The sequence below is a fragment of the Nomascus leucogenys genome, chromosome 10, assembly GCF_006542625.1.
Source record: "Nomascus leucogenys isolate Asia chromosome 10, Asia_NLE_v1, whole genome shotgun sequence".
In the NCBI taxonomy this organism is placed as follows: domain Eukaryota; kingdom Metazoa; phylum Chordata; class Mammalia; order Primates; family Hylobatidae; genus Nomascus; species Nomascus leucogenys.
This window is the reverse complement of record NC_044390.1, coordinates 91,755,506-91,774,425: the sequence shown is the minus strand read 5'-3', so window position 1 is coordinate 91,774,425 and position 18,920 is coordinate 91,755,506. Positions and strand designations below refer to the sequence as shown.

General features: G+C 56.3%; 1 protein-coding gene across 2 annotated transcripts in view; it reads left to right on the top strand.

Annotated features, from left to right (window-relative positions):
• The first annotated feature begins 284 nt into the window (after window positions 1-284).
• NCOR2 (nuclear receptor corepressor 2) overlaps window positions 285-18,920 on the top strand; it is a 243,161-nt gene continuing 224,525 nt past the window's right edge. For both annotated transcript variants that reach the window (XM_030821637.1, XM_030821636.1), the window contains exon 1: window positions 285-550. The gene's annotated coding sequence lies outside the window, so the exon portion shown is untranslated. The remainder of the gene's footprint in view (window positions 551-18,920) is intronic.

Here is an 18,920-nt window from a genome sequence, read left to right as displayed (position 1 = left end):
CAAAAAGAAACTCGGCGTCGCGCCCAAGTGTGTGCGTGCGTGTCTGTGTGTGTGGCGGCGTGCGCGCGCGAGTGGGGACGCGCAGGGCCTGGAGAGGTGGCGCGGGCCCTTTAAGGAGCCAGAGGGGGCCGGGCCGGGGCGCGTCGCTGCGGGCGGGGAGCCGGGAGCAGGGAGGCCGAGCCACCGCCTCCCGGGCTCCCGCCCCGCCCCCTCCTCCCCCTCCCGCCGCCGCCGCCGCCGCCGCCGCTACCGCCGCCGCGGCCGCCGGGGAGCGCGGAGCCGCGGGCAGGCTGGGCCGCACCGGAGCCCCGCGTCCGCCGGCGCCCCGCCCGAGCCCTGCGCCCGCGCCCTGCGCTCCGCGATGCGCGCCAACTTGCGGGCCGGGGACCCAGGGCCGGCGCCCTAGGAGGCGGCGGCGGGAGGATCGCGTCCCGACCCGAGGCCGGGCCTGCTGCGCGCCCCCAGCCCGATCGGCACCGCCACTTGCCTGAGCGCCCCGGCGGCTCGAGCGCGCCCCAAGCCCGGGCGCCACCGCTGCCACCTCCGCGAGGTGAGTTGGGGCCGAGGGTCCCCGCGGAGGGCGGGGGGAGGCGCGGGGCGCGCTTCCGGGGGATCCGGGGAGGATCGGGCGGCGCACGCGGCGGAGTTGGCGGGGCCCCTGCACTCCCGAGTTGGCGCTCTCAGGGGGTGGCCTGCTGGGGAGCGAGGCGCCCCGCCGACACTGCGGCCCGCGTGCTCGGGGGCGCCGGGGAACTTAGGGGAACTCCAGCTCCCCAGCGAGGGGGCGGGAATGAGGGAAGTGGCGTTGGGGTGGGCGGGGGGCGCGCTGGAAATGCACAGAGCGGCCCCCCACCGTGTGCGCCCGCTCTGGGGACTTGGCCGCCAGGCGTCCCTTGTCCCCGGTGCAGCCCCGGACCTGGGGGGGCGACGCTACGCCTTATTTTTCATCGGGCAGCGCGGGTTTGAAAGCCCTTGGAGATGGCACCCCTAGCTCCCTGGCCTGGCTGTTGTGGAGGGGCGCATGAGGGTCTCTCACCAGTCGAGGGTGAGAGCCAGCCTTGCCCCTCCTGGGCGTTGGGGCCATGGGGCGCTGGGCGGGGTCCCTCGGGAGAGGCGCCCCTGGTCCCCCTCCCCCGCGGGCCGGTGTTCCTGGTGTCTGGGCCTGCCTCCCGTGGCTGGTGACGCCTCATTGGGCCGCCTCCTGGTCCCTCCCCCGGGCTGTGCGGATACTTGGGATGCCACTACTTTGCGAAGTTGGAATTCAGAGCTGATCCCACTTGGGCACGACTGGGAAGCCCCAGGCCCTTGTGTAGAGGGCAGCTTCCTCAGAGGCCTGCGGGGAGTGACGGCACCCGTGGGGTGCGCCCTCCCCGCCCCAGACACTTGCAGGAGGAGCAAGCCGAGGGCGGGAGGGCACGGCGGGCGGGAGGGAGAGACACGCTGTACCTGGGAGCTGCTGTCGCCCGGGCCCAATTAGCGTGGGGCGCCCGGCGTTATTTTTACATTGTAGGTTTATTTTTTTGGAAGCGAGTGTCCTCCCGCCGCCTGTCGCGCGCTCCGGCTCTCCGAGGGTCTGGTGCAGGCGGCGGGGGCGGATCTGTTCTGTCGGCTCAGCCTCCTCCCTTCCTCCCCCTCCTCCTCTCCCCCGTTGGTGAGAACTGGTTTTATTATGATTATTATTTTTTTTCCCTTTTTGCAGATTTGGAGGAAGGATGTGTGAGGGAGGGAAGAGGGGGGGAGGGGAGAAGGGGAGGACCCTGTGGGTGGGGTGGGGGAGTTCTGGGCGCGTTGGGATGTGTTACCGGTGGCCTTGACTTTGCCCCTTTTCAGCCAGATCGGGGTCTCTGCGGCAGCTTTGATATAAGGGGCTCTCCGGGCCAGACTGCCCCGGGAGGGCGACCCGGGGCAGGCTGTGTACCTGGTGGGTCGCCTCTTTTGGGCGTGCTGAGGGGGAGCCAAGAAATGGGAAGCAGCAGTGAGGTGGGATGGCCCACTCTGCACCTCAGCTCCTTGGGTTTGAATCTGACTTTTGCCACTTTCCTGGCAGCGTGACCCTGGACAGATGCTTAACCTCTCTGTGCCTGTCAGGTTTCCCATCTGCAAAATGAGGGTCAAAATGGTACTGAGTTCACAGAGTGGTTGTGAGAGCTGACCGTCCGGCCATAAGAATCCCTTGGTACTTGTATGTGTTACTATGACCACTGTGTCGGTATTATTATTCCTGGGTTCTAAGATTTGGCCTTTAATCCAACGTGGTCTGGAAGCCCTGTGAAAAGGGGCCACCTTACCTTTGCCTGGGGGTGGGCAGTGGGGGGATCTGGGGGAGGGAGGGGGCCTTTTCCCACTCCCCTCTGCTTGTCCGGAGAGGATGGAGAAGGGCAGGTGCCCCCACCCATTGAACAGATGCAAAGACTGAGTCAGGCCCAGCAGAGCGCTGAAGTGGGGGTGGAGCCAGCGGTGACTGGCGAGTCGGCAGCGCGGCTGCCAGGGCATCCCGGGCTCTGTCTGGCTTCCCTGAGCCGCCTGCCATGTCCCTGCTTGGAAATTCACTGCTGTCACCGCCAGCGGGTGCCGGGGGAGTCTGTGGTGCCGGTGCCCAGACATGGGGGCGGGAGCGCAGCGGGCCCCAGCCCTGGCCTCTTCCCACTGAGCTATTTACGCTGCTGGGGATCAATACTATTGATAAATCCATGTAAATGGTAATGTGGCTGTCAGGCCCTGGTGAGGGATGGAGACCCCTCCTGGGGCTGCGCCCTCCCCCTCCCCCTCTCGGAGAGGGTTTGGTTACGTGGGGAGGATTTATTTGGCATAATCTGTTCTTTTTCCCCAATTAATAATACTCATGCCACCTCCTAAAGATTTCCCAGAGCTCTGCAAACACGAATTTACTGCATGGAAGCCCTTGGGCTGGGGAGGGCTTGATTGTTCTCGGGGCCTGGGGGTGGGGGGCAGGGGGCACTGGCAGCGCAGACACCCACCGAGGGAGTTGGAAGGCAGCGCCAGGAGGCCTGGCCCCCAGCGTCTGCCATTCATGCTGGGTGTGGAGGCTGCCTGGCCCCGTTTCCACCTGGCTGAGAGGGGGCGCATTCATAGTTCTGTGTTCCCAACCCCCATCTGAGAGTGTGGGTGGAGAAGTTGGTGCTTCACTCGGAGATGGGAGGCGGGGGTGGTACCTACGCAGAACCCAGCCGGAGGGTTCTCCTGGGGTCCTGTCTGTGGGAAGGGAGATTTTAAGGCAGAGGAGACAGGATCTCAGCCCCTCCTCCTGCTGCTGTCTGAACTGAAAAGCCCCACAAATGCTGCCTCTGACCGTGGGCCGGGGGTGGGGGGAGGGTGTGGGGGGTTGAGAACTTTTATTTGTGTGTGTTTTCCCTTCCCTGTTCCTCTTCACATCTCAAACGCTAAACAGCAGCCTCCCCAGGTGACACTTCTGAGACTGGGGAACTGCCGGTGGGAGCTGGTAACTCCTGCCTGAGGTGCCCAGGGGAGGGGCAAGGAGGGCCCCAAGCTTGGGCTGCTGCCTGGGGAGAGCCAGGTTTTTTAGGCCCAGGCCAAGGGTGACAGAAGGTCTGTGTCCCTAGGTGGGTGCGTGGGGTCCCCAGGGAAGTGATGCTTGGGAAAGGCCAGCTGGGCATCTTTTGAGGGAGCTTGGAGCCAGGGAACTGACTTTACAACCCATCCGGCGAACTCTCAGCCTCCATGCTGGAAAAGGCTGTGGATCATAACACTAGTAATAAGAACCAACACCTACTGTGTGCCAGGAGCTGTGCTCCACACATATCTACTTGTTTACTCTTCATAACTCCTCTATGAGTTGGTGCCTTTATTATCTTATTTTATAGATGGTGAACTTGAGGCACAGAGAGGTTAAGTTACTTGCCCAAGGTCACACAGCTTGGATGTGGAACTACGAATTAAGACCCGGGATTATTCACGGTCATGTTAGTGCAGCAGGAGTTTACTGCAGACCTGCTTTGCAAAGCTGCCATAGAGGATATGAAGAAAGAAATGTTTCTTCTTTGAGCAGCACCTACGGATCTTTGCCCTGGGGGGGCAGGAGACTGAGAACTCGTTCTCCCCAGGGTTTGGGGAGAAGGATAGGGCCTGGCATTTCTTTGAGGTCTCATTTTATCTTAAACATTCATGCAAAATTTGGCATTCGCCTTGGCGACACTGCTGTGTTTGTTTTGAAATGAAAACATGGTTTTGAATTATTTAGCATGGTGCTCCAGAAAGCTGCAGCGGCAGAGTTCTGTGGCCTGGAGTGCCCATGGGCAGGCGCGTTGCCCTCAGGTACTGTGTAGCCGGAGGGCTTCTGCTCAGTGAGGCCCTGGGGCAGATGGCAGCTTCATTCCCATTTTACAGATGAGGGCACGGGTCCAGGCTGGCCTGAGGTTGCACAGCGGAGGGACCTGTGCTTATGATGAATGAACTTAGCATCATCGTTATTATCATATCTATTTTGGAGCGGATTGAGGCTTCTGAGCCTGGACACTTCCACGCTGCCCTGCCCACTTGGCTCCAGCTAGCCTTGAGGAAGGAGCTTTTGGTTTATAAATCTAGAAAGAATTGTCCTAAAGGACATTTCTGGGAGTGTTTCATCTGCCATCCCCAAGAGAGCTGCTGATTTAGCATCGGAAGTTCCAGCTTGGCCATTTACAAGCAGTGGGCCCAGGTGAGTGCCCCTTGCTCTCAGGGTTTAGGTGCCCTCATCTGCAAAATGGGCACATTGCTGGCCACCTGTGCCATACTGGAGAGCCTTTAGGGGCAAGGGGCATGAATATTGGGTTTGCTGTTCAGCTCTGCAGCTTCAAGCTGTGAATAAGTTACTTACCTATTGCGAGCCTCAGTTTGCTCATCTCTAAAATGGGGGTGCTGCTGCTGCTTCTGACTTTATGGTTGTGAGATATAATGAGCTCCTGTGTGTCGCAGGAGCTGCTGTTTCCATTTTGGCTTATCCTGTTGGAGAGCAAAGACTTCGCTATAGAATTCCTTGTGTAAACCCAGGTCCTCACCTACAGGCTGCTCGGATAACAACCATTCCTCCCTCTTAAAAGCTGCTGGGAAGGATCCTCTAATGGACCCGTCTCTTTTCCAGAGCCTCAGGCTTCGGCTTGTTGCCCTTTGGAGACGGTGGGCTCCTTTCCCGTTGGTCGTTGGTGTTTCACAAATGTGCTCAGCTCCCTCCCTCTGCCCTTGATGGTTGAGGTTTTCCATTAGTCTTTAATCACTTAGTGTCTGTCAGGCACTTGGAGTGCTTGGAGGTCATGGTCAGCCTGGAGAGTGGGCAAAGGCTGTGGGGAGGATGGGGGAGGCCCCCTGGGGGAGGGCTGAGCTTCCCCTCTGCTCCTGGTCTCTGAAAAAAGGAGCAGGGTTTGAATCGTGCTTCCATTTATTAAGAACTTGAGTGAAGCCTCTGACCTTCTGGCCTTGGTTTCTTGATTCTTAAAAGGGAGGGAAAGAAAATGATGCCCGCCTGAGAGGGTAGCCTGAATCGGGCTGTCTGGGAACTCCTGCGGTGATGGGAGATGATGCCGCTGCACCGGCCCGTGCTTTAGCCACTAGGTGCCTGTCACTCGGGAGCACTTGAAAAGTGGGTCCCTGCCACTGAGCAGCTGAACTGGTCATTTTATTTAATTTTAATTTACTTAAATTTAAATAGCCGCCTGTCGCTGTGGCTAATGGCTACTTAACCCGATGGCACAGGGTTGGGTGATGAAGTCATATTCTGTGTTTCGGAGCAGGGCCTGGGCTCTTGGTATCTGATTCCTTCCCCAATGCCCCACCTGCACCCCAACTTTTTTTCTGAGGTAGGGTCTTGCTCTGTCACCCAGGCTGGAGTGCAGTGGCACCATCACAGCTCATTGCAGCCCTGAACTCCTGGGCTCAGTTAACCTCCCACCTCAGCCTCCCAAATAGCTGAGACGACAGGTGTGCACCACCATGCCTGGCTAATTTTAAAATTTTTTGTAGAGATGGGGTCTCTCTATGTTGCCCAGGCTGCTCTTGAACTCCTAGGCTCAAGTGAGCCTCCCGCCTCAGCCGCCCAAAGCACTGTGATTCTAGGCGTGAGCCACTGCGTCCGGCCTGATTTTTTTTCCCTTTTCATGCGTGTTTTCTCTGCGTGGTACCATCCTGGAGGGTCTTCCCCTTTCAGCGGTCCTTTTTCCCAAACCTAGCCTGGTGTGCCCTCTGGGCTGGTCCGTTCTTCTCTGCCGTCTGTCTCCCTCCTCTTCCCACATCTCACTCTCTCTTCCCCCACTTCCTCTCCCACCAGCCTCTGGGGTAGTGCTGTCCGATAGAACTTTCTGCAGTGGTGAGAATGTTCTAGATAATGCCAGTACCATAAACACGTGGGGCACTGGGCATTAAAACTGCCCAGAGGTGTTGGGGGAGTCTCCTTCCACTCCGGCCCTCCTGGTTTCTGTTCCCCAAGGCAGTCACAGCTTGAAGTGAGGCCAGTGCCACAACCGGGGGATGAAATTTTAGTTTTTACTTTTAATAAATTTGAGTAGCCACCTGTGGCTGGTGGCCACTGACCCTACTGGGCAGTGCAGCCATAGTGACTCCCACTATATGGAGCCGTCTTCCCACAGCCTGCCTTAGCTGTCACTTCTCCTGGAGCAGGAGACAGCTCCAGGTCCCTGCGAAGCGTGGGCAGTTCTTACCTCCCGGGGCTGAGCTCATGTGGAAAAACCTTTGTGCAGGTTCATGGGGGCTGACCCAGCCAGACCCAGAGGAATCCTAGGTTAGCACCCTTGTTGGTATCTGTCTGCACAAGCAGATACCTACAGAAGACACCTACCTGCTTTCTCTAAGTGGGATCATACTTATTTTTTTATGATACGACTTAATACATCATGGACTTCTTTGATTAACATTTTTGGGGATAATGTTGCTTTTTTATACTGCTTGGGAAGAATGTAGAAAAACAAAAAGTAATGCATTCAAAACTCTGCCAGTTGCTTTGGGCTTTATAAAAGCTTATTTTTTAAATGAAAGAAAATGCATTGACTTGTAAAAAAGAAAATTAACACATTGCGTAAAAATCTCCCTCGGTTCCTGGCCTCCCGGTTTCTGTTCCCCGAGGCAGTCACAGCTTCCCGCGCCTGAGTTTCCTCCGAGATGCTCTCGGCATATGTCGGCCTTAAATGGACTGTATGTGTGCATTCCCTTCAAAAACAAACATGCAAGTGGTATCACGCCATATATTCAGGTCTGATTTTCGCCATCATAGTCACATCCTACGTGATAATATGTTTCGGAGCCGATTGTGGAACGTAGAAAGCAAGAGTTGGCAAACTATGGCCCTTGGGCCAAATCTGGCCAGCCCACCACCTGTTTCTATATAGTGCAAAAGCTGAGAATGGTTTCTCCATTTTTTAATGGTTGAAAAAAATCAAAAGAAGAATAATATTTTATGACATGTGAAATCATATGAAATGCAAATTTCGGTGTCCATAAATAAAGTTTTGTTGGAATGCAGCCACGCTCACTCATTTACATGTTGTCTGTGGCTGCTTTTGGGTACAGCGTTTGCAAAGTTGAGTAGTTGTGACAGAGGCTGGAAGGCCTACAGAGCCTAAAATATTTACTTTCTGGCCCTTTACAGAAGATATTTGCTGATCTCTGATATACTACCTCACTGTTTGGAACCTCAGGTAGCCTTGCACGGTTTCCCTGTTGAGGAAACTGCGGCCCAGAGAGGGGTGTGTGTTTGAAGGTCATTCCAGTTAGGCCCTAAAACCCCTCCTTCTAGCCGGGCTACTGTTCTTGCTGAGTTACGCTGATGCTCATGGTTATAATTTGCTGTTGTAGAATGCAGTAGGAAAGGGGATGGTTAAGGCAGCAAGCAGTTGGCCTGATTTTTGGCACAATTTTTTGGCCTCTTAAATGATGACTTTAGAGTGGTATATAGTTGCTGTAGCACCTACTCTGTGGCACTGCATCATTTTCACAATTTTCCAAAGCCGTAATCCATCTTGTTTCCCTCTTTGCTTTGGCTACTAGGAAGCTCAGAGCCAAATTTTGCTGCCTGCTTTCTGCAATCACTGGTTTATGTTTTGGCTTTATCTACTTCATCCTGATTTTGGATTTGTCTCTCGTTTTTTTTTCCCTTTGCCCCGAGCTTGCTTTCTGATTTTTATCTTACCTTACACATTCCTGAGAGTTGTCTCAGTTCTTGAGGGGCAGAATGGATCAGGCAGGAGCAAAGCAAAGGAAAACACTTGTTGCAAGATGCTTTCATGCACCATCCCCTGCACCAACATTCCATAGGAGGAAACCAAAAGCTGGCCCTGTGGAGTGTCTTAACCAAGGTCAGACCCTGGGTGAGAACTGAGCACAGTTTTGGGGTCCGACTTGGGAAGATGACAGTGAGTGACTAGGCTGGTGAAAGATGTCCCATTTGAGAGCCGGATGGGGCCCTCGAGAACTGCTTGGCCTGAGGGAATGCCCTGGAGGTGGGGGGCTCAGCACTGTGGTACCCAGAGACCTTGGAATTGTTTTGGAGGCAATATTGCAAGTGCATCTGAAGCCAGGGGACCTCTGGACCATCTGGCTCCAACCTGGACTTGTGGCTGATGCTTCAGGTCCCCCGCTTCTCCTGCTGACCTTTCTTTGCATCTGGAAAGGAAGTGGGGGGAAAGGTAAGTCAAAGGGTGGGCTATTGGAGGTGGAATTGGACCAGACCTGGGTGACCAGTCACCACTGGCCTGCACATGTCTGTGCGTGTGTGCTTGCAGGCCGGGCAGCTCCTGGGGGTCAGTCTCTTCTGGGGTCTGGAGGCCCTCTCCGCCACTTGTCTTCCAAAGTTCACTTGGTTTTCCGTGGCCTGTGTTTGCATTTTCGGGCTGATGAGTGGATCTGGAGGGACCCACAGGTCTGAGTGACCTGGCCTTGGGCAATAACAAAGGCTCCACGCAGAGTTCCTCAGTTTGCCTGTTGGTGAAATGGGGTGATGAGTGACACGTGGCCTCACAGGCTGTGAAGTGAAGGGCATTCAGGAGCCCGTTGGGGTGCAATTGTCTCTGCAGACCATGTCGTAGCCCCTCTCTCTCCTGTCTGTGACTCATGGGCCCACGGCACTGACCCCAGGGTCAGGGAGGTGGACCCAGCAGTCTCCTTGCCACTGCTCAGGGATGTCCCAAAGGGACCTTGGCTTCCACCTATGCAAAAGTGGACCATTGACCCCTGCATCCCCCAGGCCCCTGTTCTGGGCATCCTCCTGGAATGAGAGACGTGTTCCCAGCCCCCGCTCGACGGCCCACCTGGGACTGCAGCCGCCTCCTGCCTGCGCTCTGGCCGTCATCCTGTACCCACAGTCCCCTCTCTGCAGGCAGCCCAGTGGAGCCACAGCAGCTAGAGTGATTTGACCTTATCAGCCTGTAGGGCTTCCCACCATTTCTTGAACAAAAATCAGAATCCTTCTTACCGCCAAGGAGGCCTGTACGCCCCCCATCTGCCCACCTGCGGCCTCCCCTTGGCCTGCTCCCCACAATTCTGTGGTGAGGCTGGGGAGACATTGGGCCAGGTCTGGAGGCGGGGTGGATGGGGGAGTTGATTTTTCTTTGTGACCCAGGGGATCTGTCTGGGGATGCTCTTAAGTCATTAGTCCCAGAGGCCTAGACCCACAGCGGAGGGCCTCGAAGGACCCTGTTTGTCCTCATGCTGAACTCTGCGGTACCTGCTGAGACCATCAGGGAGCATGGGCCCCAGTGTGGCTACAGTGTCTCGGTGACCATGGGAACCTGCCTGGTGCCAGCCCTGCTCCTGAGGCTAAAGAGGAGAGCCTGACGGGTGGGGTCAGGGCCGGATGCAGCCCCAGGCCCCGGCCTGGGCTTTTCCCTAGGCTGGGCCAGGCCTGTCAGCATGGAGGCCTGCAGGGGATGTCGCCCTCTGGAGCCTGGCAGGAGTCAGGGGGCCTTTCCAGGGTCCTGGGGGCTTGGCCAGGTCCACAGGGTCAGGATTTGGGAGGAATTCTGTGTGGCGGTGGCTCCTGGGTGATGCCCACTGCTGGGTAAACCAGGGGAGGAAGGCAAGCGGGAGAAGTTGGGAGACACCTGCTTTAACCTGCCACCCCGCCCACCCACGCCATCTGCCACCCTCCTGGATATTTTTTTAACCATTTTCGCATCCTCTGCCACTATCGTGCCCCGGCCTAGGCTGCTGCATGGTGTTGGACAGTGCCCCTGCCACCTTCCCACCCATTCACGTCCCTCCCGGAACCTCAGGCTGTGACCTTATTTGGAAACAAGGTCTTTGTGGATGCGTTTAATTAAGAAGAGGTCATCCTGGAGCAGGGTGGGCCCTAAATCCAGTGGCCCGTGTCCTTATAAGAGGACAAAAAGACACAGAGGAGAAGGCCATGCGACAATGGAGGCAGAGATGGGAGCGATGTGGCTGGAAGCCAAGAAGTGCCAGGGACTGCTGGGAGGAAGGCTCAGGACAGACTCCCCCCCAGAGCCTCCGGAAGGAACCACCCCTGCCAACACCTTGATTTTGAATCTCTGGCCTCCCGAACTGTGACAAAGTAACAGTGGGTTGTTTTAAGTCCCCGATGTGTGGGGCTTTGTTTACAGCAGTTCTAGGAAGGGGACACAGCTCCCATCACAGCTGGCTCTTCACTGGGACCCATCACCCACGTGGCAGCCAGGGGGAGGCCTGTAAAACCCAGGGCAGGAAAACCCAGGGCAGGACAGTCCCGCTGCTGCTCTGAAAGCCGATTCCCTACCTGGGCCGTCAGCCCTCCGCCCCCGCGTGGGCCGTCCTCTGCGACCTGCTCCCCTTGCCCGCTCTGTCTCGGCCACACCGGCCTCGCTGTTCCTCCTGAAATGCACCAGGCAGCTTCTGCCATGGGGCCTTTGCACTCGCCCTGCCGGAGCACTCTTTCCTGGTATCCGCAGGCCTCGTCTCATTCCTTTGCCATTTTTCTCGGATTTTTTTTTTTTTTTTGCGACAGAGTCTTGCTCTGTTGCCCAGGTTGGAAGTACAGTGGCGTGATCTCCGTGCACTGCAACCTCTGCCTCCTGAGTTAAAGCGATTCTCCTGCCTCAGCCTCCTGAGTAACTGGGATTATAGGCGTGCACCACCACGCATGGCTAATTTTTGTATTTTTTGTAGAGACAGGGTTTTGCCATGTTGGCCAGGCTGGTCTCAAACTCCTGACCTCAGGTGATCCACCTGCCTCGGCCTCCCAAAGTGCTGGGATTACAGGCGTGAGCCACCGCACCCAGCCTGATATTTTCATATTGAAAATTGCACCCTCTCCCCTCCCTCCCTCCCTCGGTTGTTTCCCAGTGTGCCGCCTTCTGATAGATGATGGTTTCACAAGTTTGTCAACTTGCTGTCATCTGTCATCCCTGCAAGAATGGACGTTCCACAGGGGTGGGGATGTCTGTCTGTGTCCCAGGTTCTAGAGTAGTGCTGGGCACACCGTGGGTGCCTCGTAGATGTGTTGAGTGTTGGGCTCTGGCTGGGCATGGCCTCGCCTGGTGCTCTGGTGCCCGTCGGGGGTCCCAGGTCGTCCATCCATCCCTGTGCCTGACACCTGTACCCTCCCTCACCTGTGGCCCCCTCCTGCTCCCGCAGAGCCTCCAGATCACTGAGCCTGTGGCCATTCCCTCTCTGTCCCTCCCTTGGTGGCCATGACCACCCCTTGCTAGCACTGAGCTTGGCCCCTGAGCTCCACGGGTGAACATAAGCCCACAGAGAGGCCCAGTGTGGCCAGGGTGTGGGAGAACCAAGTTTTGCCTAATTCAGCCTTCACGGCTCCATTTCACCATCTATAAAATGGGCATAATCAGATTCCTTGTCTCGAGGTTGTCTTGAGTGTTATGCGAGGTCCTACATGAAGGTGCTTATTGCCTGGCGCTGGGAGCACAGAGAAGCCTTCCACGTGGGCTGGGCCAGTGCTTACTGTTTTCAGTTTGCTGTGTGGGTGTTCCCTTTGCCAATTTTTGGAGGAAGTTGGGGCATCACAACCAGGCGACCCCAGGGACCAGGGAGGGACTTTAAACCCGAGTTCCCATGGATGGGTGGCCCGAGACGGATCCTTCCTGTCCCTTGCTCCTCTCCCCAAGGAACCAAGCTCTGGGGGGTCCAAACCCACTGCAGCATTCTGGGAGGATTCCCGGGGCCAGCAAGACTTGTCTGCTGTTTGGCAAGATAGGAGACCCTGGTGAACTCGGAACGGTGGGGGGCCCCTCTGTGTTTCTTCAGCAGAGTTCTTTCTGTCACTTGGTGCTCATTTCCGCATCTGTAGAATTGGGGTGACTGTAGTCCCCGGTGCGTAGGGGAGTGGACGCTTGGGGGGACCGCTATGACGATGACACCTGTGCATGTACACATCCTGTGGACATTGTCACAGCTGTCTGTGCCCTGGGGCTCGATCGGGATGCCCCCGTGCCTGCCACTTGCTCGGGCTGCCTGCGCTTTGTAAGCTGTGCACACACTGGAGGTAGAGAGAGCTGCTTCTGCAGGTGTCCTGGTGCAAGGGTGCCCCCTGCCCCAGCGTTGCTGCCTGGTGTCTGAGCAGGGAGGGGCAGAGGTGAGGGTGCTCCAGAGAGGGCCCTGAGCTGGCAGGAGGCAGGCGAGCTCACTTGGCACCACGTGGGTTAGCTCATCTAAGCTTCACAATAACCCGGTGTGGCCAGAACTATTAGTTTCCCTGTTTACAGATGGGGACACTGAGGCACAGAGTGGTGATATCATTGGCTCAGGACACAGAGCTCCTAAGCTCCTTGCTTGGTGGGCGGCTGTCATGAGCAGGGCCCATTCTGTGCTTTCATCCCTTTCCGCTGGACTGTGGCCCTCAGGAGTGACCGGGGACAGTCCTGGGTCCACCACGTGCCCAATCCTGGACATCAAAGCCCACGTCTCTGCCTTGACCCAGCCCATTCCCCTCCGGGTCACCCTCGAAGGCTCCCAGGCTTCGGCCAGCTCTGCTGTGCAGGAAGCCGACCCTGTCTGTCTTGGCTTCTCCCTGCTTGGCTATAAATAGCAGCTGTAGCGGCGGGCAGGAAGCTGCATCTCCCGGCACCTGGGCCCTGGGCGCTGCCCCCTTGCCGCAGCGGCACCTCCTGGAACTGTGCGGCCCTCAGTGGGAACGTGGAGGTGGAAGCGTGCTTTGCATCGGGTGTGTGCTCTCTGCCTTGCTGTGTGACCTTCAGGCTCTCGCTGCCCTCTCTGTGTCACAGCCCCTGTCCGTGGGTCCAGGCCGCCTCTGTGCTCGCGGTGCTGTAAGGAGTGCCTTTGGGTGCTTGGAGGTGCGGAGGGCGCAGCATGAGGTTTGACATTGAGAAGGGGAGGCCTGGCTTTTGCCTTGGAGAGAGGGGAGTTGAGTGGGAGGGGGCACCGAGGGAACTTGGGGAGGGGAGCTTCCCAGAGGAGATATTCCCTGTCTGGATGCCCAGCTGGGTGGTGGGAGGCTGGAGGGCCATGACAGTGTGGAACTGCCTGGAGGGCCCCAGACTGGGAGGTGGGCCATGGGGAGGGCACGGGGCCTTGGACACCCATCCCCACTGCCGGATTGCTGTGTGATTTTTTGCACAGTGTCTCTGGGACCTGTGAAATGGGAGTGATGCCACCTCGCAGCACCTCTGGCAGGAAAGAGACGCAAAAGGGCTTTGAAGCAAGGAAGGTGTTTTGTCGTGCCCTCGGTCGTCTTTAAGCATCAGGAGGGTTCATGTTTCTCATGCCATTATGTGCTTATGGGGCAGGGCTCACCCTGTTCCTTTTTGGCCTGCCCTGGGGCCCTAGCTCCTGAGTGGGGGTTTGTGAGAGCGTAGTCACCAGGAGCTGCGGAGGAGGGTGCTGACCATGCCAAGGACATCCTGGGCAGCTTTGGGTGGCCTCTGGTTCCTCAGCTCCCCCACTCCCCACTTTGAGGGGCAGCAGCTGCGGAGTGGGGGCGCATGCTGCTTGGGCTCTTGGACATCTCCTCCCGTGGGTGCCCTGCAGCAGCTCAGCTGTACCCTGCAAAGCCTTCTGCAACCTGGCATGCAGGGACGTGAGGAAGCATAGGTTTCAGCAGTGGGGGCATTTCTTATGGATCTTACTAGAGCATGGGCTGTACAATAGGGCCATTTGTGACTGGTCAGAAAAAAACGTTGCTTAAAAGTATTGATAAGTTCTTTGTTGTTAATCTAGAGAGGGAAGTCTCTAGTGTTAGGCCACAGGGCTCTGTCTGATCACGTTTTCATCAGATGCTGGACTCCGCACTACTGGGGACGTGTATTCACATACAGGTGCTGGCACTGGGCATGCTCGCCCATGCTGTGTAGCAGTGGAGAGACTAAGGCACGTGGACCCTGGGGAATCGCCTGTTGGGAGTTCAGGATCTGTGGGGTGGGGCCTTGGGACTTCCCTAGAGGCCTAAAGATTTTTGTTTTTGAAGCCTGTGTTAAGCTGAGTAATGGTCCCCCGCATGACGTCGTAATTCCCAGAAGCTGTGAATATATTATTTTATGCCACAAAGGGGATTTAAGGTGGCAGACGGAATTAAGGCTGCTAACCAGCTGACCTTGAGATGGGAGATTATCCTAGATTATCTGCCCGGGCTCGATGTAATCACAATGGTCTTTATAAGAAGGAGGCAGGAGGTCAGAGAGATTTGAAGATGCTGCGCTGCTGGCTTTGAGGATGGGGAAGGGGCCATAAGCCAAGGAGTGCAGGCAGCCGCTAAAAGCCATGAAGGTTGATGGACAGGTTCTCCCCTAGAGTCTCCAGACTGGATGCAACCAGCCAACACCTTGATGTTAGCTCTGTTAGATCCATTTCAGACCTTGGATCTCCAAAACTGTAAGGTAATAAACTTATGCTGGCTGGGCACAGTGGCTCACGCCTGTAATCCCCAGCACTTTGTGAGGCCGAGGTGGGAGGATCGCTTGAGGCCAGGAGTTCAATACCAGCCTGGGGAACACAGTGGGACCCCTTATCTCTATAAAAAATACAGAAAACTAGCTGGGCATGGTACCTATGGTCCCAGCTAATCAGGGGACTGAGATGGGAGGATCACTTGAGCTCTGGAGTTGGAGGCTGCAGTGAGCTGTGATCACACCACTGTACTCCAGCCCGGGTGACCAAGTGAGACCCTGTCTCAAAAAACCAAAAAACCTCCTAAACCCCCCAAAAACTTGTGCTGTTTTAAGTCACCGAGTTTGTGGTCATTGTTACAGGGGTAGAGGACGCTTGCTGCCCCCACAGAGCCTGCAATTTCCCTGTGAACCGGCAACCAGGAACAGGGCCGTGGGTGATGTGGTCATGGAGACAATGGCTGCATTCCTACCACTGGTGACCTTGGAATTAAGTGACCCCTCAGTTTCTTGACCTTGACCTGGGGGCTGTGGCTGAAGAGCACAGAGTGAAGAGAGAAACCTGCAAACTGTAAAGGGCTGTGCTAGTGAAAAGCAAAATGTAAAAGAAACACACAGAGGCAGAGAGACATTTGTGCTTTCTTTTTTCTTTTCTCCTCTTTAGTGGTGTTTTTTTGTGACAGGGTCTTGCTCTGTTGCCCAAGCTGGAGTCCAGTGGTGCAATAGCAGCTCACTGCAGCCTCGACCTCTCAGGTTCAACCAATCCTCCCATCGCAGCCTCCTGAGTAGCCGGGACTACAGGCACATGTCACCATGCTCCGCTAATTGTTTTGATTTTTAGTAGAGATGAGGTGTCGTTATGTTGCCCAGGCTGGTCTTGAACTCCCGAGCTCAGGAGATCCTCCTGCCTTGGCCTCCCAGAGTGCTGTGGTTACAGGTGTGAGCCACTGCACCCAGCCCCTTTTTTCTTTTTCTTTTTTTTAATCCCTTAAATCCAGTTGGAGTACCTGGTCCCAATGGTTGACCAGAAAAAAAATAAGTCCCCAGCATGTCCCATGTCAAGCCACAGTTGATTTCTCCCGGCTGGGTCTCCCATGTGGGCTCTTGGAGCTGCGGCCTTTCCCAAGGGGCAGGTGTTCCGGATTCTCAGAACAGCAGGGCACATGCTGCTGCCTTCCAGCTTATTAAAAAGAGGAAGAAAACGGCCCGCGCCTCCTGCCCCCAGGCCTCTGGGCCTGCATGCAGAAACCTGAAGCCTGCAATTAAGTGAAACTGGATCCTTAGTGGGGAGAGTTTCTCCTGGGCTGCTGGAAGAGACTCCAGGTCCCAGGTCCCGAGGAGGACCACCGGCTTGTCACAGACTGCGTGGGGTCTTGGGGGCAAAGAGGCGGCCAGGGGAGAGAGGAGAGAGGGAGACCAGGCCGGCCGAGCCTTAGCCCAGGACACCAAATTCGGGGCTGTAAGCTAAGGTGGCTTTTTGTTAAAAGAGAAAAAAATGACAGGTGATTTTCAAGGCACAGGAGCCCCCTTCCTGGAGGCCACCGCCTCTCACTGGGGCCTGGGCTTTTCCACGAGCCTCTGTGTATCGCTGCACGGCCTGGGAACCTGCCTTGTCTGTGGACACGTGGATCTGTGCGCGCTGCTCTCCTGTTTGCTACTGGGGGAGCCTGACTGCCAGTTTTGTAGGTCAAAAGTGGTCGAGTATTGACAGCTTTGTATATAATTCAGCGCAGTAGTTTTCTCGGCTAGACAAGCGGCAGACCTGAGTGGTTCCAGACACTGTGTTCTCATGCACCTTATCACATGACTCTGCCTCAGTTTCCTAATATGTAAAATGAGGACCTAAGCAGTCCTCACCTTCTAGGATTGTTTTGAGAATTAGAAGGGTAATAGACACAGCATCCAGAACCGTGGCATTAGCTATCATTATTTTTATCTGTATGATTACAGGTTTTCACCATGTGCTGGTGCAGTTTGATCCAGTTGGCTAATTTTAACTTCTTGTAGTATTTTGTCATGGGGATGCGACATGTGCTTGGTGTGTTTCCTGGAGAAAGCTACTTGGGTTGATCAGGTGCTTGCCATGGGAAGGGGCTGCCGGGGACTTTATCTAGAGAGCACCTCTGGGTGCCCGGGTGCTGTGGCGAGTGGATTTGCCAGCTCTGGGCTTCTCCTGGTGATGCCAGGGGTGCTCTATGGGGGCTTTGCTGGGTCAGCCCTCTCTCCATTGAGGTGTGGGTCCCCCCTGCCAGGTCCTAGTGGAGCCACCCAGGGCCAGGCTGGGCATGTGGTTTGGCAGCTGCTTTACATAAAAGACTGTTTTTGGTTTTTAGAAGCAGAACAAATGTGTTCTCTATAAGCTGGAAAATAAGGAAGGAAAAGCTTGCATATAAAAAAATACAACCACGTTCCTACCCCCCAGAGAGAGACTGCCAGCCTCCTGGCCAATGTAGGTTCTGATGAAAAGGAACAGAGCTGTCCTCCCCCCGTTCACCATCCTCCCCCTGCCAGTGGCTGCTGGGGGAAGGAGCTATGAAATATACAGATTCTGGAGCCCCCACTCCAGACCCAGTAGGTTAGACTCCCGAAGGATGGGGCAGGTATTTGGTAGCCGGGGTGGGGCTGTGAGTCAGTGGGACCTGGGTTCAGGTCCCGCCTCTGCCTTCCTTCCATCAGGTGGGGCAGGAAGCGTTGCCTCTCTGAGCCCTGTGACCTCGTCTTCTTGAATGTGTCCTGCAGGGAGGCCCTGCACACAGTAGGTGCCCAACTGACGCTCTCATGCATTTGGTAAGAATGGCAGGGTTCTCAGCCTGGGCACTGTTCGGGTTTTGGGGGGCTGGGTCATTCTCTGTTGCAGGGGCTGCTCTGGGCTCTGCAGGATGCTTAGCAACACCCCTGCTTCCACCCACCAGACCCCAGTGGCACCTCAGCCCCCTTTGCTACCGCCAGAAATGCCTCCAGACATTGCCCACTGTCCTCTGGGGGTCGCAGTCACTCCCGCCAGACCCCTGTGATACAGGATCTTAGAGAGGGACCTCAGGAGGGGAGAAAGGTCCTGTGAAGGAGTTTTCCTCGGAGCTTGCGCCCAGCATGTAGATTTTGTTCATTCACATACTTCCCGTAAGTACCTAGTGTGTACTTCCCCTAGGCAGGCGTGACACTCTGCCCATCCACCCCTGCCTTCCCAGTGGGGTAGGGTGGTGACTTAAGGCCCTGCTCCTGCCACCCTCTCTCCCTCTGTAAAATGGGATAAGGTTATCTTGAGGGGTTGCTGATGATACGGCGAGGTGCTCTGTCACCTTCAGGCGGGCTGTTTTCTTTCTGGGCCTCGGTTTCCCCATCTGGAGAAGGGCGTTCATAATAGCATTTACCTTCTGGGTTGCAGTGGGGAGTCAGGGGTCACTGTGGCTGTGATGATGAGCCCATGATGTGTGCCCGCTTCTGTCCTGGGGCTCCCTCAGCCCGCTGTGCCCCGGCGCTGGGGCAGAAGCCTTTGGCACCTTCTCTGTGCCTGGCCTCACGGGTGGGGGTTTCTACTGCAGGGGGCTCAGTTGCCTTCCTTCCCAGGCCCCCAAGGAGCCAGCTCAGCAGAGATCCCTAGGGGGATTAAGTGGGTTCATTTGATCCCGAACGTGAACCTGAGCAGGCCGCTTATCTCCTCAAAAGCCAGACGGGCAGTGGGCCAAGCGGGGAGTGTGGGATTTTATCCTCCAGCCGCGGCCCCGCCCCTCCCACCGCCAGCCCCTCAGCTGCGTGCCTGCCCGTCTCAGTGCGGCACATGCCGCGTGAATTCATCTGACCCTCTCGGTGATCCCGTGACCCAGCAACCATCATCATTGCCTGGCAAGCAACGAAGGCTCAGAGAGGTTAGCTCCCTGGCTCAGCGCCACACTGCATCCCAACCACCCTGACAATATTTACCCCAAAGACTTGGAAAATCCCCTCTACTCCTGGGCAATGAAATTCCTCCTTAATACAGACTAGACTCGACACAGAATTAACAACAACAGCAAAAATCTGTGCAGTGCTCCAACCGTCGGGTAAGGGGAAGTGGGGAAACGAGAGGGAGGAGTGGCTGGCTCCCACTCAGAATGAGTAAGCGTGGAT